The sequence below is a fragment of the Amblyomma mixtum genome, chromosome 3 (genome assembly GCF_055824585.1).
Source record: "Amblyomma mixtum isolate Tamu chromosome 3, ASM5582458v1, whole genome shotgun sequence".
In the NCBI taxonomy this organism is placed as follows: Eukaryota; Metazoa; Arthropoda; class Arachnida; order Ixodida; family Ixodidae; genus Amblyomma; species Amblyomma mixtum.
This window is the reverse complement of record NC_143014.1, coordinates 406,126,473-406,149,618: the sequence shown is the minus strand read 5'-3', so window position 1 is coordinate 406,149,618 and position 23,146 is coordinate 406,126,473. Positions and strand designations below refer to the sequence as shown.

Below are 23,146 nucleotides of genomic sequence, written 5' to 3'. Positions count from 1 at the left end.
TACGTAAACGTGAGCAGTCTAGGTAGCGTACGCTCGTGTCGCTTCGTACTGTTTTAGCTACACGTACGGGACGCAAACTGTAGATCTGCCATAGAACCTAAAAAATGCGCTAGCATGTTGCGCCATCTAGTACAGATAAATAAAACTAATTTTGTTTCACACTCATTGCTATGACGACCACAAACGCTTCTCAGTCAGGCTTAATAGCTGCTGAAATGGATTTCTAACTGGAAAACAAAAGCCAGTTCTCACCTAAAACTTCATGCGAAAGCAAGAATGGACCAACTGAAGGCAAATACAGCAGTTTACAACACGATACCACGTCGAGGGATCAGCGACGAAGCTGTTATCGTTGAGAAGCGGGCGGGCAGGGCGCCGCCATCTTGCCAACGCCACGTACGCAAGCAACGTGAAGACCGCAACGCAAAGATCCGAATCTCACGTACGTCCATGCGACTCACGCAGACACTTTGCGCTCTGCGCATGCGCACCGGTGACCCGTAAGCACTCTACGTACATATAGCTTCTACTTATGTGAAACTAAAACTGTCTATTGTATGGACTGAACTCTAGGTGCATTAAATATTCCGTCTGGACGGAACTGCAGCGGCAGCAAATGTTCCGTCTGGACGGAACGCTAGACACTGTTAAATATTCCGTCTGGACGGAACTGCAGCGGCAGCAAATGTTCCGTCTGGACGGAACGCTAGACACTCTGTTAATTTAAACGTAGGCGCTCAGTTCCTGGTTCTCTGTTAATACTGCGAATGATTTCGTACGAGTGTGGTGAAGTCTGACAAGTTTTGTTGTGTTTTAACGTTGTTACAGCTGGTTGCCCACGCGTGATTTTTCCGTGCATGTGTGCACGCAGGGGTGCTTTTTTTGCATAGTTGCGTCGAAGCTAATTTTTTCTTCCGTTCGTATGCGCAGCGGAGTATTACGTTGGCTCCAGCTTTCACAAGCTTCGAAGCTTCATGTTTCGGTGAGTCATTAGTTGGATGAGTGGTCTTCTGAACTTTGGGGGCGTTGTGCACTGCTCTTTGCAGAGTAAGGGGTGCAGATCCCAGATGTTTTAAGTGTTTGGCCATCTTCTGTGGTGTGTTACGGTGTCTCCCGCTGCATGGGGTGATGCAGCTCGCTGTCCTGGCTGCCCTACAGGCTGGCGCAAAACTTTTTTTTTCGGGGCGGGGGGGGGGGGGGGGAATGAGGACATGTAGATACAGAAGACATTTTATGTTGGTGTAATGCTGTTATTAGCACCTCTTTTTTCCCTTACACTACTCTCATCCTCCTGGAGTGCTTCGAACTCGGCGGACGGCGACAGGCCTTGGCGGAGCGATTGCAGTTTTTTATAGTGCTTTATTTAAATAGTTTATTCCTCCTCCGCGGTGGTGGCAACTCACTGGTGAAAAGTATTGTCCTTATGGGCTTGCTCCACATGTGTTCATTTCGACGCGCGTCATGTTGCGCATCGGTAATGCCGTCGACCCTGAGGAAGTCCATCGTATAACTACTGCTGTAAAAGAAAAGCAAGCTTGCCTTGTTGATCTGGAAGACGGCAATGGTTCAAGAAGAAACAAGCTTGCGCTCTATGTTGTCACCGAGAGGGGAGGCGCAGCATGAAACGCTTTCCAGGACCGGCGTAGAGCGCATTTTAGGTAGAATCGTAGCCTACATTCCGCCAGCCGCAGCACACTCTGTCGGCCTGGGGCAGGTTGTATACGTGTTTAGCGCGGCGTTCGCGTGCGTTTCTTTGGCGTCGGAAGCGCGTGTTTGGCTGCATCCTTGCGTTCGCGTGTGTCATATTGTTATGGAACTGGTGCCGATTGGTCGAGCGTTTCCGCGCTCGTCGCGAAACCCGCGTTGTGTTCTAGATTTTGAATACGCATGCTGGTTCTCCCACCGTCCAGCCCTGTCAGCCGCGGTGCAGCGCTACTGGCGCCGAGCATGGGGACGTGCGGGATGATCGTACTGCCAGAAGTACATGCCTGGCCACAATGGGGCTGGATGGCCGCTATTTACGTTAGATTGAACAGCCAGCGAATCAATGAGATTTAAAAGCAAAAATAAATAAAGCAGTCTTCAAAAAGTATAGTGGCCCTGTTCTTCGTCGCTGACGCCGCCGTGTACGTGCAACCGCCTCAAAACTTGCTGGAAATCGTGCGTTTCGCTGACTGAAGCGCTCGATGATGCAGCGTTCATGAATAAGCGCTGGTGGAAAGACTGTTTATTGGGTAGCCGTGCCATTTCTGGGTGCTGTGTCTCCTGGTGTACTTCCACGCGGAAAGAAAAGAGCTGGCGGCAGACAAGTGCGCGGCAGGAGTGTGTTCTACAGCGAAAACTCTTCTGGGAAGGCCGTCGGACAGCAATCTGGCGTGGCCCCATGAACACACAGTTTAGCACGGCGCACACCATGGGCGCTGGGCTCAGCATGAATTGGCGGCAAGGATGCGATAGGATGAAGAGCTTAGCACCGGCCAAGGTGTGAAACTGTTGTTTGCGCAAAGCCCGCTCTATTGTCAATGGCTGTCTAACCACCTTTTCGACGGAGCAGCTGGACGCCTCGTTCACCGGCCGTCCGCGATGCGACGTGCTCCGGCGAAGACCGCGTTGCGTCACTCACGCTGTCGTCCGTTCATAAGATTCCACGCGAAACGTCGCTGACGGCAAAAGTGACCACCGGCGATTGTTTTGAAGAAACAAATTGGGCATGTTGGCTGTTATGCGAATGCAGTTTGAGTGAAGTATTTTTCTCGAAAAAAATGTTTTCCTTTCGTGAGCGCTATTTGAAGTTTCGGCGAAAAGGAGAAGTTGGAGTATAAAATATTTAAATGATATGTGAACCAGGGTACAATGAGAGATTTTGAGAATATTTCTCTTGATTTGTTCTTTCATCATAATTTGTGAATGAAGCCATGCAAGAATTTTCCGTGTTTTCTTAATTAATTAAAAAGGCAAAAATGCCGCACGTAAAGAAAATTTTTACATAAACGTCGCTAAAGCTTCAGCCACAATAATTTGTACGCTTCCCTGCAGCTTGCCCTAGAAATAAATTAAATTTACTTGAAAAAATTACTTCGAAATTTCGCAGAAAGTGACTTTTTGCTCAGATTCACACCTAAATTAAGGATCAAGGTCGTCCGCATAAAAATATATAAAATGGCGCATAATACACACCAACTTCGTTGCTTGTAAACTATAAATTTAATTCGAGTACATTTTGTGGCAGGCGAGAAAAAAAAATCCGCAACCAGCCGCCTCGGTGGATTCTGCCGAACTGCGTGTCCACTGAAGAACGCGCACTGTTGTGCTCGAAAGAACTGCAACGCAAAAGATGTGACAGAGACTCAGTTCCCGAAGCAGTGCGAAACTGTCAGAGACCAGCGGGACGTGTCTCATCAGGAGAGAGCAGAGGGAGCGTTCAGATAGCGCAGTAACAGGCCCGTGGCTGTTGCTGGGGGTCCGTCAAGGTCTCTCTCCGAGCTCGGCCATCGGCAAACGAAGCCGACACTGGAGTTCCAGGAAGCCTGGAAAGTTCAAAAGTGGTGGTGCGGGTAGGCTGTTTTTTGAAAGTGGAGAGTGCAGGCCTGGCCGACTCGGCGACGGCTGTCCCTCTTGTCCTCCCGTACCGCGCAGCGCTCTGGTGGAGCTTCGCGGGTTAATGCGACCCCTCTGCCCCGTCGTCGCCGCGTTGAGAAATGAGGCCCGTCCGGGTTGCAGGGAGCTGAGGACAGTCGGGAGGAGACAGGCAGCTAAACAGGTTGGGTGGTGTGCCTGCGGGAGTGGAGGGCCGAATTACCGCGCCGAGGCACGCGCGTTCCATCGTGCAAGGCCCGCCGCCTTTCAGACATCGCCGCATCGACAGCTACCCGAACCTGTGTCATCGCCTCGGCCCCGTATGTGAATTGTCCGCCGGACTTTTTCCTTTTCCTACCTCTGTAACGCTTTGTATATTCCTACTTTTAATGCTCTGTACGCCTTCTTGTTGTTCGCTACGGTTGGATGACTGTATTTTTGTATTGCCGTCTCCTGCTTGTCGCGTTTCGTGTTGTGTACAGTTTCTGCTACTCCTGCTGTTCGTTTTTAATTTTTTTGTGCTTTTCTCTGCTTTTAAGTAAATACTTGTTTTAACCCATCAACCCTTTGAGTCCCTTCTCGATGACCGACCCATCGACACACGCGCACCACGCACGGGCTCACCGACCTTAACAAATCAATGCTGTCCAACGCTCGCTTTTAGGCCACAGGGAAGTGTAAAGCGGCTCCTGTACCTTAGCGGTTTGCGCCAGGCAGCCGGTTGACGAGCGATAATAGACCCTTTAGAAAATTCAGTCTGGCAACTCGGCAGGCATCATCATTAGCAACTTTCGTCGGCGTCGTGCGCCATATTTTGGGCACCTTTGGCTGGAAGACGCGCAGCTATAGCGCTCTGCACGGCCTTTGCACTAGTTTCCACCTTGTGGCATGTCTGGTTGCGTTTGTGAAAGCGATGGCGGAAAATTTGCAGTGGTCGAGGGACCTGACTGTCATCCCGGGCGGATTTTCGGAAAGGCTTTTGGACTCCTATCGTCCGGCCGCACCTCTCAGCGAAGCTACAAGTCGGTATCACTGCGATCCGTCGACAGTGCGCGTTGCCGTGTCACCCTGCAGGTCGAATCTACTGTCGATAAAGGAGGGCTAACAACACTTGGACCGGACTCGACTACGAGCAGGCGCACTGCAGGGCGAAATGCGTGTGGATCCGGATACGGGCGCTCGATCAGCGATCTAGGCCTAGCGACGACTAGGGCAGTCGGGGACCAGCGCGCAGTTCGTCGCCCGGCGTTGCCGCAGGCGGTGTCGTTGCCGAAAGCTCCACTCTAGCACAGGCATGCTGTCGTTGCTAGAATCTAGCAAGCATCCTTTCTGGTAGCATGGCTGTTTTGTATTTTCTTGTGCGAACGTGAAGTAAGCTGAGCCTGCCGGCCGGCCAGCCTTGATCCCCTGCCGGCGTCATAAAAACGAGCTAATGAGTGTTCTCGACGTAAATAATAAACCCTGTGATAGGGAAATGAGAAAATATATCATTTTTCTGGGTCATTGGTCAATACCGAGTTGCTGGTAAAAGTGACAACTCTGGTACGAGCGAATTTGTTGCGAGAACCGCCTCGAAGCTGCCGCTGGCCCGACGCTGGGGTCCGGCTCGACTGGCGCCCGCTAGCTCCGCTGCTGAAGGCGCCGTAGAAATTGACCATACTATTATTTTATTGTGAGATTATGCTGTTGACAGCAAAGCGGAGTGAAGAATAGGCCTTCAATTATAGCGCAGGCGACTTCCGAAGCGCCGGCCCCTGCCGCTTCGATGCGAAGCAGGCTATAGGCCTAGCGACGACCACGGCAGATAGGCAGCCGCAGAGCTCTTCGCCCGGAGCGCCCGCGAGCGGTGCCGTTGCCCAAAGCCCGCAACATCAGCTGGCATGCTTTGTCGCCGCTCGAGTATAGCTGGCAGTCTTTCTGATAACAAGGCGATGCCGTCTTTTCTTGCAATATTTGTACACCAAGCCAAGCAGCGCTCGGGCACTGCTGCGCTGCGGCGAAGTGCGACACCGGTTGTGGGCGGAGCTTGGGTAGAGCGAGCCAGCAGTGGGCCTCTTCGATTAACCACGCTCGGGCAGCCCGCTGGCGGCCCGCAAGTTCGTCTCTGACAGGAAAACGCATCACGGTCACGTGGGCTGGCGGCCACCGGAACCAGCCCGTCGGCAATCACCAGCAATCACGGCGGCAAGCAAGTCGCGGATCACGGAGGGCAGATGCTCTCTCTCTCTAGATTCGCGTTCTGCTGCGTCTCATTGCTACGCACGCGAAAGGCAGAAATAGGCTGCTTGGTATCGAAAACAACGACTTGCAGTTATTGAGGGCTGCGTGCCGCAGACTGCAGAGCAAGCAGCTGATCAAGCTCGCACTCGTATACATCGGCAACGACAACGCGAGCGTATGCCTTCGGTGCACTGTGTAAGCTTCAAGAAATCCTCAAAAGCATGCGATGAGCAATCGCAATCTAACGTGTTTCAGTCGACACCACATAGGACGGAAAAACTGCCCGTGCGTTGTTTATCAAACGGGAAGCCGTACTCTCGGATTATTGCGTGTTTGCTTACTACGCAGTAAGACTGGTATGACCGCCGACGATCGACCCTGGTGGACTCTGCCGTGGTCGTTGCGATTTCTACGCTCGTAACCTGCTTCCTGTAAGCTGTAAGCAGAATAGAATTGGGATACGTTTCGTTCAACTCTGTCGGCCGCCGGCTTTTGCTGCGGGCAAGGAACGCATAATCTCGGCAAAAGCGCATATCAGCTTGTTGAACGTCCACCTAGAACAAGCGCGTGCACTGTATAAATTTAGCTGCGTATCGTTTCTGTAATAATACAGCTTTATATCATAGAACTGGCACTGGAATGAAAGGCGCTACAATAAAGCCCTGCGTGTCGGCGCCTCACGTTCTGCGTGCATGCGTTTGCATGACGATCAGCGCTAGAGCTCATTTTTATCTCTTTTTTTTAAATGAGCCAAACGCGAGGAGGTGCATGGCTGCGGTACTTCTCAGATATTTTGAGCATATGTGGCAGAAGGCCCGAGCATGAAGCTGTACAACAATTGGCGACGACAGAATCAGCACTTGGTCGGCGCGCGACAACTGTGTGGCCACATATATGCTCGCAGAGATGTCTCGAGCAATGTGCTCGTGAGGGCTTTTAATAAAGGACATATGTTTCAGTCAAGCGTTTTTCAAAGCATATCCACTTTTGCACTGCGCCAAACGCAATGAAGACCATACGCTCCCGTATCGCGATCAACCAACACTAAAACACGAGCCGCCGCGGTGGCTAAGCGGTTATGGTGCTCGGCTGCTGACCCAAAAGACGCGGGTTCGATCCCGGCCGCGGCGGCTGGAATTTCTTTGGAGGAGAAATTCTAGAGGCCCGTGTACTGTGCGATGTCAGTGCACGTTAAAGAACCCCAGGTGGTCGAAATTTCCGGAGCCCTCCACTACGGCGTCTCTCATAGCCTTAGTCGCTTTGGGACGTTAAACCCCATAAACCAAACCAAACCACTAAAACACGTTCAGCACATGCATATATGCGCGCGTCTGAACGCGTACTCGAAACTGGAATCCGGCTGCTCTCGTGAAAGGCCTCGAACACCATCGCAATATCCGCCGGGCGCACGAAATTAACAGCCGAAATATTTTGTGAATCAGAAGTATGCGATCGTAATCGTAATATGAAGCGAGCAATTGTGCTTGCGAGGTGGTGAGACGATCGAAATATGATCGCGCATACGCACGCAAAACATATCAATTAACAGCGAGAACTACCGCAAAAGCTGCCATTGCAGGCGACACAGTCGATATGCACGGTGGCCTAGTCGAAACAAGCGCCTGCATCGCGCAAAACATCGCATGAAGAACCGCGGTCCTTCTAGTCCATATAAAAATGGCTGCGCGAGCTTCCCGCTACCGTACACCTCTCTGTCGTCTGCTAGCTGCCCGAGCGCTGCCAGCACAAAATCGTCCTGGCGAGTCTGGCCGCCGGCTGGCAGCCCGAAACTGCCCAGCCAGAGAAAAACGAACGCGTTCCGGGCAGCCACCGGAAGTGGGCGGAGCAACCCGAGAAAATCGAGCGCGCTCGGGCAGCCCGCAAGCAACCCGCGGGCTGCCAGAGGCGGATAATCGAAGAAGCCCAGTGCTTGCCGCTGCGTGTGTCCCTGCTTGCTGTGGTGTGGCAGTTCGGAAGCGGCGCGACGGACGTGTTGCCGGACATGTGTCTCCTGCCTTAGCCAGAGTGCACAGGCCCTGACCGAACGAAAACACACAGCTGCTGCTGCTGCATTCCGCCTATGTCGCCGTCGTTTGCTGCATGTTCGCAACGGAGAGAACGACGGCGCTCCTCGCCGCGCCGCATCGTCGTGCTCTTCTTCGCGCACACGGAACTCTCAACGAATGGGCGTGGATGCTTGAAAATCCAAAACAAGCGCGTTTGAGCTACGTTTTGATTTTGTGACGCGCCGAAGCAGTCGCCAGCATCGGAATGCATGTCCTCGAGTGCGCCGAAGGTGGCACCTTTATTTTTTGTGCTCACTATACAGCGGAGCGGCTACACGGTAGAAGGAACTTTTCGCTGCTCTTTCAATACTTATATCATTTATTTTAATGTGAAAATGAACAGGTCACGGACGAGACGAAAGAAGCATGCAGCTACTCCATGCGCTCCGTGCTCTGGTAACACAGCTTGTTTCCGTGCGCGTCTCTTCGCCGCGCTGGCTGCAGAAAGGCACACAGCAGCATGCCGGCATCGCGACTATAGCTTGGTGCAGAGAGCCAATGTCAAGGAACATGGCTAGGACGCAGAAACAATAAAATTGCGCTTGTTGTGGCTTCGCCGGGCGCGCGTACTTTTCAATCTGGCCCGAGCGCATACCGGCAGGCGTATGCCCAAGTAATGGCGGAGGCACCGCGGTTTGCGCACCACACACCAGATGGCGCTGAATTTTCGAAAGGGTCTATTGTGACAGAAACCAGTGGTGCTAGAAATTACTAATGCGTAGGCGTTTGCTCTCACATGAGTGGCGTGTACAGGGCCTGTCGGCAGTGCGTGTGAGCACGAAAATCACCATTCGAAAGAAGACATCAGCCGGCATTGCGGTTCGAACCCAGGCCCTCTGTGTGCCAGGCGGGCTCGCAACGCATACGCCACGAGGGGCCTTTTTTTTCGTTCTTTCCAATATGCTATTTAATGGACGAGGATATGTGTGTATACAGAAACGGCCTATATACAAATTCTTTCTACAAAGCACGCAGCTAGTGACTGCGTTGCACTAGCGTGACAGAGAACCGTTGGTTCAAGCGCCTTATGGGGCATAGTTTTCCGGCACATGGCCGTTTAGTTCGGCAAACTGCCAGCGCGGGTTGCTTCACCCTGAACTCCTCCTTCCTCTTTTCCCCTTTCCTTCCCCGCATATCCGCACGCGGGTAGACGGAGGGAGCACCGCGGCGGGGTTGGGCGGTCGGGTTAACCGTTGTCAGGATTAGCTTCAACACTGTGGGAGGAGGGGGGAGCAGGAAGGGCTTTGTGGGAGAGAGAAAAGTATCAATGCGGCGGGAAGCCTTCTCTGTGCCTGACGAAATCATGTTCAGTAGTCGTGTACTGAGAAAGGCGCCTAGTGAGAAGAGAAAGAGGGGACGGAAAAGGCTAGGTGGTTGAGGGGTTTGTTGAAGTCGCTTGAGGGGGCGAGTAGGCTGTGTCGATTGAAAACGCTAGCAAGACAGCGGCCCTTGGGAAGGATGCGAGTATGCTTTCGGTGATTCTTTTTGACAAGTTGTAAGCTTTGCAACGTCCAAGATGTAGAAGAAAGGTACATTCCGGGAGAAATATGTCGCAGTGATAAACAGTGTACTGTGTCTCTTGGGCGCCGTATCTTGTCTCTGTGTCATGCCAACAAGCACCGAGTGCCACCTTAGTCAACTCAGGATTTAGACCCGTGATTAGAAGCCAAATTAAAATTTATACAAAGAAGTTAATAGTCAAGGACGCCAAAAGCAGGGATATGGGATACTTGGAGAAGAATTTTTGGGCGAACGAAATGGAAGTGTCCAAAAGGCCAATCTCAACAATCATTTGGGCCGTTGCAAGGTCTATGGTTTATGGGGGTTTAGCGTCCCAAAGCTACATAGGCTGTGAGGGACGCCGTAGTGAAGGTGCCGCCTTGGTGCTGTAATTGCTGTCGCCTATCTTTGCGGTAAATCAATGAACTGTTAGCCTATTCGGCTAACTAATATACAATGAAGGAATATTTATATATGTAGATAGAAAGACGGACTATAAATTACACTTAAGAATATGCAAGTTTAATATATACTCAATGTACAAAGCCTACTTATACACACACTAAGAACAACGTTCCGCTCAATGAACCGCACGCGCACACGCTCGGACACACACTACCGCACTGAAAAAAAAAACCGTCTCGCTCGTTTTCCGCTCTTTTTCTGGGCCCCACAAAGGGCATCTGCTCTGTATCAAAGTTGACACTCTCACAGTTACAAACACACAAATACGCTCAGAAAACACGTAAACACACAGAGAAAAGACGAACACGTGCGAGAGCCTCTCTTCCAAGAAACGCCGGGGAGTGGGAGCGGTCCAGCGTCCGAGCCTCGACCGCCCCTCCGAAACGGGAACACTGCTTCGGGGCACAGCGCGCACCGCCACAGCTGCCGCCCCTCGTAAAAAAAAGGAAAGGGACGGACGGTCCTCGCAGAAACAAATAGAAAACAATGAAAATGGCGCCCGCTAACACTCGGGCATCCTGACTTGCTTGACGCCCTCGTTAAACAGAAGCACACGCAAAAGAAGAAAAAAGAAATTCAAAAGCACTCAAACAAGCACAGGGGGTACAATTTTCATAAACTGCAATGCACGTATATGGACAGACATCAAACACTGTTTTGCTGACACGGTATAAAGCAGCACTCATTTAGATGCACAAGAAGACGAAACATTGGTTAAATGCGACTTCCTGACTCGTTCAGGTAGTTTTTTCTCTCTTTTTTTTTGTTCCTTAGTTTGGCTGAAACCTTTCGGGAGGTCGTCGCGTTCTCTGCGGTCGAGCACTCAAGCAGGTCTCTCCCGCGTCATCGCACGCGTTATCTTCATCTTCCTCGTCCGAAGTACTGTCGTCGTCATCTCTGGTGCCGCTGTCTGTCATCGGCCATATCTTCAGCTGCGACACGTGCGCAGTCGTCGCAAATTGTTTCTTGCCTCGTCTTTCCAAGTCAGCAATTCGATAGGTGTCCGACGGCAGGACTTCAGTTATTACAAGCGGTTCTCGGTATCTCACTTGTGTTTTCGTCGGTTTTCCTGTTTGCTGAGGCGCTCTTTTCATAAAAACCACCTCACTTCATAGAGCTTTGCGGGGAAGTGTCGGCGGTCGTAAGCTTGCTTGCTCTGCTGCTGCTCGTTCAAAATCCGAGCTCTAGCGTTAGCCCGAAGTTCGTTTGGGTCTTCACGCGGATCTGTGGTTGCGTTTAACTGTTGCAAGGCTGCAGCGTAGAAGTCTGGCCTGTAGCCATGCAGTAGCTCGAACGGCGTTTTGTTCGTGGATTTGTTTACAGCATTGTTCATGAAGCTCTCTGCTTGCGTTATCCGTTCATCCCAGTCACGATGGTCAGCATCTCTAATCAATGTTGTGATGACCGGCAACACAGTGCGGTTAACCCTTTCCACTTGTCCGTTTGCCTGGGGATGGCGAGTGGAGTTCAGAACGTGTTTTATTGTCCTCTCGTTGCAAAACTTCTCAAACTCCTTTCATGTGAAGCAACTCCCACGGTCTGTTATCACCGTCGCCGGTAGTCCCCTTTCATATATTAGTTCTTCGACAGCGCGAAGAACATGTTTCACAGACGTGTCTCGTGTGGCGAATATCTTCACAAATTTGGTCAGGTTGTCAACGACAACCAACAAAAATTGATTTTTCCCCTTACTCCTCACGAAAGGCCCCAGATGGTCCATATGCAAGACCTCGAACGGTCGCCTTCCAGAAGGGATGGGGTGAAGAAGTCCTGGTCTCTTTCCTCCTGGCACTTTGTTGTAAATGCATTCAAAACATTGAGCGATATGCCTTCGCACATATCGGTGCATCCTAGGGAACCAAAATTTTTCCTTGATTTTTGCAACCGTTCTGTCAGTTGAAAAATGTCCCTGCAGGTCGTGGCACCTCTCAACGACTGCCTTCATCATCGACTTTGGCACGACGAACCTGCCAACTAGGCTTCCACGGTCGATTCTCACAAGTTTGGCGTTGTCGAGTGCGTAGCCGTCAACCCTTGCAGTCTCTTCCTTCGTGCGTTCCTGTTTCGGTTTCTCTAAAATCTTGATTATTTCTCTCAGTTCCTTGTCACCTCTCTGGATAGTCAGTATCTGGTCGTCGAATGTCCCAACCGCAAATACCTCCAGCTTGTCATCCATTATTGCACTCAAGGTGTCTTCGGCAGGTTCCAGAGGGTTTCGGCTGAGGGAATCCACATGCGTCATCTGCGTTCCCGGTCGATGTTTCACAGAGAAATCAAACTCCTGAATTAGGTCGTACCAGCGGGCGATTTGTGGCTTCTGCGTGCGTTGCGCGTTCAGGTACACGAGAGCCTGGCAGTCTGTCACGACGGTGAAATGTATTCCCAATAGGAGGGACCGCAGTCTGTCGACAGCCCACACAATGGCCATCAGCTCCAGTTTTGATCAGTGGTAATTGCTTTCAGCTTCGGTCGTCTTCTTACTCACGCAATACACAAGCCGCCATTTATCCTCACCTTCCCTTCGCTGCAAAAGCATGGCTGCCAGTCCCTTTGAGCTGGCATCCGTGTGAAGCTCTGTTTCTGCATTCGGGTCGTACAGGGCAAGAACTGGGTCAGTTGTATACGTAAACGCTTCAGCATTGAGAAACACTCATCTTGCTCTTCTCCCCAGTCGAATTCCGCGTGCTTTTTTGTTAGCCGTGTCAAGGGCTCAGCGATGGGCGCGTACCTGTGAATAAATCTTCTAAAGAAGCCCGTCAGCCCTAAGAAGCTTCTCACTTCATGAACATTTGTCGGAACGGGAAACTCTGAGATCGCTCGCACCTTGTTTTCTCCGGGGTGAACTTCTCCTCCCTTCAGGCGAAATCCCAAGAAATCGACGCTTTCCCTTCCAAATGCGCACTTCGATAGACGCAGGGTCAGGTTTGCGCCTCTAAGAGCCTCTAGCACCCTCCTCAATCTGATGATCAGGTATTCCCAGTTCTCGGCGGGAATCAGAACGTCGTCGAGGTAGCACATTGCTACGTTTCCCTTGAGTGTGCCCAAAACTCTGTTCATGAGGCGCTGGAAAACCGCCGGAGCGTTGGTGAGCCCGAATATCATGCGCTCAAACTGCCCTGTTTCGTCAGTTATGAAGGCAGTCTTCGCCTTTGCACTCTCGGAGAGTGGCACTTGCAAATAGCCATGTGCGAGGTCCAACACGGCGTACAGTTTGGCTCCCGACAGTCTCTCGAGCTGGTCGTCTATACTTGGCAAGGAATATTTCTCCTTAACCGTCTGTGCGTTTAGCCTGCGGTAGTCGACCACGAGCCGTTTTTCTCCGTTCTTTTTCTTGACCAGAATCGCCGGACTCGCGTACGGAGAATGGGTCTCACTCACTATGCCTTGCTGCTTCCATTCCTGGACGATTTTTCTCATTGTGTCTCTCTCTTCCAAGTTCGTCTTGTAGGGACGCACTGCCACTGGCGAACTTCCCGGGACCTCCTGGATGTCCATCTCGAGCACCTTTGTGCATCCCAGCTCCTCGAGGCTCATCGCAAAACAGTCTCGATAGTCGTTGAGCAGCTTCACCAGCTCTGCCTTCTGTTCAGAGGTGACGCTGTCTCCGACGTCAACCTCATGCTCAAGAATTGGTCGTCTTTCTGAAACCAAACGCACTTCACGCTCTTTTCCTCCACTTCCTCTAATTCCATATCGCTCGGGGACCCTCGATCCGCTTCGGCTACGTCAACCGGCACCGCGCGCCCAAAAAGGTGTCCTTTCTTGATAACCGTTCTTCCGCTGTCGATCGGACAGAGTGGCAGCGTGACTTCACCGCCTACCATATCGACAAGCAGGTCCTGCCCCAAACGACTTACAACAACTGGTCCCGTTAGGTCGCTGTGTGTAGTGAGGGTAACCCAGTTGACGGATTCACCCTCAAGCTGGGCGTCTTCCGAAGTCACGAGCCGCAGCCGCTCTGCTGGAGCTGGCTCGAGGTGGGTGAATGGGCATTGATTCCTGTGCCAAAAACGAAAGCAGCCATCCGCGCTCCCATACGTGACATGCGGAAGTTCTGTGAAGGTCCTTCCTATAATCACATCAATGGATAGCGCCTCGTCCGCGACGACAAGAACTGGGGCAGCTCTCGCGACGACGCCATCTACTTCAAGGTCTGCGTTGCAGGTCCCAATGGTGCGCGCAGCCGGGGTGTTTGTGTTTCCAAACCCGTAAAGCGGTTTTTTCTCGGCCCTGAGTTCGACGCCACAGCGGGCAGCAGCGGAAGCACGCATTATGCAGCTTGAACTGCCGGTGTCCACCATCCCAATTAATTTCACCTTCCCATTGACTGTCACATGTTTTAGCAGGAGCCCTCGCCGTGCAGTACTGGGCTCCTCAACTACGGTAATCTGTTGCCCGCAGTGCCTCTGGGTGTGCGCGGTCTGCCCACAGCGTAAGCATGTTACCTCGCGCTTCGGCTCAGGACAATCCCTGGAAATGTGCCCAAAACGGCTGCAGTTGTAACACTTGGGCTCTCCCTTGTCATTCCGGAGGGGCGGTCTCGTGTCCCTCATCGTATACGCCCTTTTGGAACTGAATTCGGGGTATCCTTGCCTTGCAACACGCTTGGGATGTGTGTAGCTCGTCTCAAACCCCATCTCATGTACGCGTCGCTCCTGTCTCTGTTTTTCCACTCTCTCATAATCTTGGATGTCATGAATGAGGTCGTCCTCATCGTCGTGTGTGCGCCCCATCAGCATTGAGCACAGCTGACTCGACCTCAGGCCAATCAACACCTGCTCACGCGTTTCACTGAAGTCCAGGTGGGCCTCGGCGCACAAACGTACATAGCGTGAAAATACACGCTCGTGCTCTCATTTCTTTGTTGCACGCGTTCCTTCATTCGCTGGTATCGATTTGCCGCGCTCGACTGGCTTATGAAGGTCCGGCGGAATAGGTCTTCGAACTCCTTCAATGACTTGATGCGCGCTCGACGGCTTCGGTACCAGTCTAATGCCGGTCCAAACAGATGTGATTTAGCTGTTTCGAGCTTAAATTCTGGAGGCCAATTGTGTAGAGTCGCCGTCCCATTTAGAATTTCGAGCCAATCGCTGGCAGATTCTGAGTCTCTGTCTGCGGAGAAGTCTGATTGATTTGCTCATGTCGGGCATTATCTGGAATGTCGAGACGGTTGGCTGAGGTGGTATGCTTAATTTCTGCAGAAGCTCATTGATAATGTCATTCTTCTCATTCACCATCTTTAACAAATCTGCCATAGAAGGCGCACTCTCTCCTTCAGCCATGCCTCTCCTTTTAACTACAGTTCAACAATCAGCAATTCACATTGGTCACACTCTGATTCAAACAACAGAAAACTCTCAAAACACACGTTAAGCACACAACAAAATGAGGCGATTTGCACTAGCTCGAGTAAAATTAAACTTAAAACAACAACAAACATAGGCGAAACACAAAGTAACAAGAAAGATTACGCACAATTGTATCTCGTCAACGTAAACACTGGGTAGTTCGACAAAATTAGGTACACATTGAAATGTCTGCACAGTTATTCTTGAAACAGAAATTTCGTTCACTAGCCAAAATTGTTCAATTTCGGCGACGAACGTGATCAGTCCGCTCGGGGTAATTCGCTTAGTTCGCACACTCACGTCCCGCTGTTCCGTAGAGCATCGTCGCTCGTCGAGTTTGGGGGTAGTCGATCTCGTCGTTCTTCACACTTGCATAGGTTTGCTTGAAGGTTGAAGATCCCGTGAAGGTTGAAAATGTCGTGCAGGTGGATAATGCCGCGCAAGTTGAAGAATGCCGTGCAGGTGGATAATGCCCCGCAAGTTGAAGAATGCCGTGCAGGTGGATAATGCCGCGCAGGTTGAAGAATGCCGCTTCTGAAGTATGTTAGCTTATTCGGCTAACTAATATACAATGAAGGAATATTTATATATGTAGATAGAAAGACGGACTATAAATTACACTTAAGAATATGCAAGTTTAATATATACTCAATGTACAAAGCCTACTTATACACACACTAAGAACAACGTTCCGCTCAACGAACCGCACGCGCACACGCTCGGACACACACTACCGCACTGAAAAAAAAAAACCGTCTCGCTCGTTTTCCGCTCTTTTTCTGGGCCCCACAAAGGGCATCTGCTCTGTATCAAAGTTGACACTCTCACAGTTACAAACACACAAATACGCTCAGAAAACACGTAAACACACAGAGAAAAGACGAACACGTGCGAGAGCCTCTCTTCCAAGAAACGCCGGGGAGTGGGAGCGGTCCAGCGTCCGAGCCTCGACCGCCCCTCCGAAGCGGGAACACTGCTTCGGGGCACAGCGCGCACCGCCGCAGCTGCCGCCCCTCGTAAAAAAAAAAGGAAAGGGACGGACGGTCCTCGCAGAAACAAATAGAAAACAATGAAAATGGCGCCCGCTAACAGAACTAGCTCTTTTATCGGCGCTACGCTATGTACAGTTTTTACAAACGCGTCGAATTCACCCCCGCGATCATAGCTGAGCGTCATACGCCGTGAAAGTATTATTTTTTCCGAGGACAGTTACCGACAGGAATGCCTTGCCTGAGAGTGTGATATCCGCAGGTGACTTTCTGAAGGCAATTCATGACGTATTTTAAGTACTGTATAGGCATATTCTCCAATTTTGTTTGTTGTGCACATTTTTTTACTCCTCACAGATTGCTCTTGCATTGTATTTTATATCTTTGTGCCCTTCCTGTTCGGACCCAAGGAAATGGTCTGCATTATTGTGTAAATAAATAAATAAACTAAATGACGGACTTCGTATCCGGAACTTAATGTATCTTACATGAACTGGCGCGACCACGAATAGTGGCACTCTCCGCGCTTTTTTTTTTATGTCGGGAGTGACACTCCTGTGCAATCTGAGGAGGCTGAAGGTTCTGTTGGACGCAGTCTCTAGCATCGTGTTGCCTGAGCGTTCATGAACTGAGGGGCCAGCAGTGATAAAAGCTCTCTTGATGTTTTTCGAGAGCACTGGCTTTACGGGACAGTGGCAGAAATATATTGTCTAAATTAAGGGGCCCAGGTGGAGCAATTGCCGACAGACCACAGTAAGGATAATCCCACCCGTACATAAGACACCGCCACCACAGCTCTCCCAATAAGTAGTGCAGTGGATAATTAGGATAGTTTCTTGGTTCTTTCACGTAGTTATCAAACAAGTGCATATACCATTGTTTGCGTTTCTTTGTTCAATTATAATTTAAAGTAAAAGAGTGACCTGAAATCGACTGTTGCTTACTTTAGAGTGCACGCATGCGCTGAACGGGAAGCGCCAGGTAGGACCCAGACTGCCGCTCAGTGTTTAAAGCAGCCAGCAGCAGTCGTCGCCGTCGCTTGTGGATAACAAATAACGCTGTTTCAATGAATGCGAACGGTCACCGAACATGCTTCTGGATAAACTGATTCAAAATGAAGTATTCAACTCACAGGAGAAAGGAGGGACGATTAGCGAGAAGCGCCGGTCCTACGCGATGTCCGCAACCCAGCTACCAAGGGTTTCGAAGGCGCGCGGTCGCATCGGCGCTTCCTGCAGAGTGTTCACGCTGTGTAAACAAGCAAGGGTACAACCGGTACAAAATTGAGATTATTTAAGGTAACTAATGTGCAGCTTGCGTTTCATGTCATGCAAACGACCACTAGCAGTTTGCACACAGCGATGCAAGCAAGAGTACCATGGAGTGCCTTGCCTGAGAGTGGGATATCCGCAGGTGTCTTTCTGAAGGAGTGCACTCGTCCTCATCGGTGCATTCGCGGGGAAGCTTTGCGCTTACGCGGTAAATGTTCAGTGGTGTACTATGATCCTCAAGCACTCAATTATGGTGTACAAAAAATATTTCCTAAAAAAAGAAGCAAAAAGTTACCAATACACATGAAAATGTTACATTTCCGAATGACAGTCCACTATAGAAGATAAGAATTTCGTTGATCAGGGTGTATTGTGTACTGCATCATATTGTGTTTTTTTGAAGTAGCAATATCACTGTACCGCGCTGTCTAGTGCTTGGTGGCCTGCGGCTCTCTCAAGCTGACATTTATGACAGCTTCTACAACCGGCGTTGAGTGCTATATACTGTGTATGACACGAATGAAGGCATTATATTATTATTAAAATCAACATTCTCAAAACCAAAACAGTCCGGCGTTTCTCTGGAGGGGGCGAAGCAATGGCGACGGCTGTGTGTCAGAGCGCATAGTGCGGGCTGTGTTCGAGTTTGGGAGGCACCCACAAGAATTCGAATGTATTTGCGTAGCGTCACCAATTAGAATGTATCTCAGTCGAATGCTGTTAAAAAATTCGTCTAGCACCACAAGGCGGCAGTCGAGTCGAATGACATTCGGTTGGAAGGCATTCGAAACGCCCGTGTGGCAGGGGCATTACTTGTCCCGGATCGTGACGTTTTTTGTAGTTAACACTTAATCAGGTGTCGAAATAAGTCTGAAAATTAAGTTGGAGTAATTAGATTTGCGAAAAATTGTATTTTCTAGGTATTTACGCGCAAATTAATTTCTCAAAGGTACTACAGCATCTTCGCCACTGCCATCATTTCCAAATGACACTTCTTTGTCGTGTGACAGCGCGAACCGAAAGTGTCATTCGTTCAAGAAAAGTGCACTTCGAGAAAGCGTCGCTAAACATGCGTGTGATAAGGGTACTTGGCTCGTTGTGGAAAACCCGTTCGGATCCCACCGGCGGCATGTGGTTGTTTTTTCTTCTGCTTTTCTATCAATTAGCTTTAAGCGATAACATATTCAGTAATATTCTAAATTGATCAACACCACAAAATAAATATATTAATTAAAAAAAATCCCCTGTGCCCCTTGGTTTCTGTGGCTGTTGGCTTCTGTCATATTTATAACGAGCCCCTCATCCCCTTCCCTTCTTTGCTTACCCGCCGTAGCCAGTAAGCCGTGGCAGGCATAACTTAAGGCCTGCTGGCTGTTCGTTCCCCCCCTGAGCTACGTCGCGCGAAAGAGGCCCACATAGAAGTTCCGTGCAGCACGTCTCGAAGCTACGAGCGGCGCACTCGCGTTGAAGATGAGGCCAGGAAGGTACACAATGGTTAACCCCACCTGTACCGAGAAGTCAGAGTGGGGGACGAAGGAGACGACAATGCGATCGGTTCTGGAAACACGTGACACTCCTTTCATTGCCTCGGGGAAAGTCACGGCATGTCGCGACATGCTTCCGAACGCACATTTTTTTCTAGACGTTGACTGTGCCTACACCTCCTGCTGCGCGTGCGGTTGTGTCCGAGACGGTGTTCTAATGCCATCGCTAGAGTGGAACATGGATTACGCTTCTGCCGTGATATGCCTAACAGGTGCTGCGTGCCCAGTTGCCGGATTAACTACAAATCGTGTCCCAAAAACCACGTTTTCAAGTTTCACCGGGATGAAGAAGAACAGAACACCTGGATTAGGGCAATACTACGAGAGAACTTCGTTGTATCACCGCACTCCAGGGTAAGGGCCGTTTCACGTGCATGCGATTATCGCCTGCGACGCTGCGAATTCGGTCGGTCTGCGACTGGAGAGGGCCGTCGGTCTAGCCGCAGACGGCCTGCGACCAAGTTCCGTCCGGTTGGAATTCAGTCGCAGCGTCGCTCTGCGACTGACCAATGGGCAGCGCCGAGACGGCACGTGACGTGACGTCACGCGCCGTCTCGGCGTGGGGTCACGTGGGAGCTGTTCCCGCGGCGTAAGCAAAACTGTTTATTCTAATCAGAACGCACGAAATATTGCCTTGCATCTAAAAACACGCGGGTCATAACATCATCAACACATTCCGTGCAGCGGTTCCGTCCGGTTGGAATCCTTACGCAGCGTCATGTGATCGCGCTGCGACTGACCAATGGGAAGCATCGTGACGTCATGTCACTTGCGGTCACGTGTAGCAGAACGGATGCAGCGGCAAACACAAAGTGTGTGTTGGTTGTTGCGCGCGCACGTGGGCACAAGAACATTTCTGCTCCTCGAGGTGTTGAAGGCACGCGCGCGTGTTGTAATGAACTTCTCATCGATGAAGTGGAGAGGCGGCCACTTTTGTGGAACGTGAAATCGAATGAGTACAGAAAGAATGCAAACAAAACTGGGCTGTGGGAGGAGGTTAGAGACGCCTTGCGATCAATCGACCCCAACGGTGAGTACCACTTCTTTTGGTCCATTTTTATTTTAGTCTGTTTTTTCTTAGCGCTGTTAATTGTAATGTCGAAGTTCTGATCATGAGTGATTGCACCGCCCTTTGTTTGACAATAAACGATAGCCGGCTCGGAAGGTCGACGCAGGCAACATGTTCAATGCACGCAGCTGCACGTGCGGATTCTCGGCGTTTTAAACAGTGGTACTCTGCACTGCTTTGTTGAACGAGAACATAAAAACGCCAATGAACCATAGTATACTGTGCTCTGCTAAAAAAAAAATAATATCGAAAACGTCTTTTGCTCGCATATTTTTTCAGGCCTTATAATTGTTTACACACTGCGAAGGCCAACCACGTGCACAGAGTGGGCTCTCATTTCAGTAAAATTTCTAATCCTTAAACAAGAAAACTGACACTAAGCGTAATGACACCCAGTCTTGTTCACGAATTGGGACTACACGCCTGTGCCCGGTTAAGTACCGTAAATTTTGCCGCTCAGCGCGAGACGAATGCCTCCGAGTTTGTGTTACGGCTTCCGGTAGCGGCGAAATGGAAAAATAGTCGCGTGCTGTAGACTGTCGGTTCGCTATATAAAGGCACTCAAGTGACCGGAATCATTCTGGACCTTTGAAGTTACTGTGGCAGCTTTGCCAACATTTGTGTGCTCAAACGTCGAAATAGCCTTATCCCGGCACCAAACCCGTCCAAGTTTTGCCTTGTGCTGTCACTATTTATTGTGGTATGCATTTTCACTCGCTGAAGTGAAGGCACGTTCAGGGGAATATCACTGAATATTCATTCAAAATATGAAGGAACCAAGCACTCGCCGAAACCAAGAAACGGATATGGGAATGTTTCTTAGTCATACTTGGCTCATTTTGCTGCTTTTAATAGAGTGTAGTTCTGTCAGTTTTGTTTTACACAAACAACTTGGGAACGCACTAGACAATTTCTGGAGCATGTGGGAAAGCGTTCATACTTCAAATCAGATAATTAGTTTCATTTGTAGCTAACTTTCATACATTTTTCAGTTACAGTTGATTGTGTCCAGCAGAGATGGAGAAATTTGAAAGACACATATAGGAGGAAGCTCAGAGACCTCGAATGTGATTCAAGGAGTGGCGCTGGAGCGTTGCCGAAGAGCAGGTGCTGGGTGCACCTTGAAAGGATGCGATTTTTAAAAGACCAGATGGAAGTACGTCAGTAAGTATTACTCCAGTGCAACTTTCCCACCCACATTTCATTTTACTTCTTTGCGATAGTTTCAAGCGGAAACATTTAGGCATCATTTTCACAGAAAAAAATGAATGTTGCATGTACTGCTTCTCAGGGTGAGTACGAGTTCTCAGGGTGAGTTCATCCACCACAATAACTGTTCAGTGTGATGCCTCAATTTAGTTTGTGCAGTTTCATTGCAGCTGCGATTTCGTGAATGCTAGGTTTGCGACATAGTGATCAGTAGAGTCACAGGTGTATTCGCAGTGCTGCTGTGAAAATCTATCACTACATTCTCTTAGTGATCAATGTTTACGTAATGTGACCATCCTGCAGAGGACACAGCAGCATGGAGGTGGTGGCCGTGCAAGAAGCGCTCGAAGACCACCCACGACTAGGGTTTCCAGCTGCAGATTCAGCACCAGCAGGCTCTTTCCAGGACATTTTTTTGTGCCCTGAACTGCCGCAGCCCAGCACCTCTCAGTCTGTGGCTGTGGATGAAGATGAAGGCACGACGAGCCAGTCTGCAGGGAATGGCCCGCCGCAGCCCAAAAAGCGGAGGAAAGCACGGGAAGAGCTCGATGTCGTGAATGCACAGCTTGCGACTGTTCGCAGTGCATTACTGGCGCACAGGCCAGCAGATGCCGATGAACACTTCTTGCTGTCGTTAAAGCCATATGTGGCAACTGTGCCAAGCAATATGAGACACCATATGCAAATGGAACTTCTGAACATTGTAGGGCAGTACAGTCAGGTAGTATATCCCACTCACCTGATGATAAATCCAGAATAAATAAGTAATAAGGGTGTAATTACTCATTGAGATCCACCCAAGCACAGCCATACGGCTACAAAGGAAAGCTATGCAGCTTTCCTTTGTAGCCGTATGGCTGCGCTTGGGTGGATGTCAGTGAGTAATTACTCCCTTATTACTTATTTATTACGTCATTTATTTATTTATTTATTACCCTTATTACTGATTATTTATTACTTATTTTACTACTTGATGATAACGACAGAATAAATAAGTATTAAGGGTGTAATTACTCACTGACATCCACCCATGCGCAGCCATACGGCTACAAAGGAAAGCTGTATAGCTTTCCTTTGTAGCCATATGGCTGCGCTCAGGTGGATGCCAATGAGTAATTACTCCCTTATTACAAATTTACACCACCTTGGGGAATTCCCCTAAACATTTGGTACATCAGAATAAATAAGTGTGAAGAGATGCGGTATGTATGGCACCACATTTATTTCACTGTGCTGCAGTTCTGAAAAGAAAAGATGGAGCAAAGAAGCCATGGCAAGTTATTACCTTGTAGGGCTCACAGAACAATAGTATGAATGTGCTTTACTCAATGCCGTGTGTTCAGGGGGAACAGCTGAAACAGGCTTTGTTTTTTTCGCATATTATGCCTGTGTTGCAACCTATTTCAAGACAATATTATCTGCACTGGAAAAGAGAGAAAAACACAGTAGCACTTGCTCTTTTTGGTACAAAAGACGCATGAATGAGACCTGTTGACCACACGTGGCACACTGATGACAAAGACAAGGAAAACTGCGCTACCAGGACATTACAGTCACAAATATCTTGTTTCAATTGCTTAAAAAGAGAAGAGACTGCCCACTGCATTTACGTAGCATAGCCATGGTTTCTGATTATGCTATTGAGGAGCACAATGAGGTGTTGCTCACATTTAACTGGGCTGTGCTTTTTGCAGTGTTCGTTTATTTCCGAGGAATAGTGGGGGATATTTCGAGGCATTTATTTCTTTCTGACAAAAAAACAAACACTATTTTCGGTCTAATTATACAGTGCAACTTCACTGTCATCAGATGTAAGCTGCCCATGGCTCTTTGCATTGGAGCCCTTGATGAAAGTGCACATTATTAATGAAATGCTGTAAAATTCCTTT

At 49.7% G+C, this 23,146-nt stretch overlaps 1 pseudogene; it reads left to right on the top strand.

Annotated features, from left to right (window-relative positions):
* Nucleotides 1-15,607: 15,607 nt before the first annotated feature.
* On the top strand, nt 15,608-21,895 carry LOC149357491 (uncharacterized; annotated as a pseudogene).
* The last annotated feature ends 1,251 nt before the right edge of the window (nt 21,896-23,146 follow it).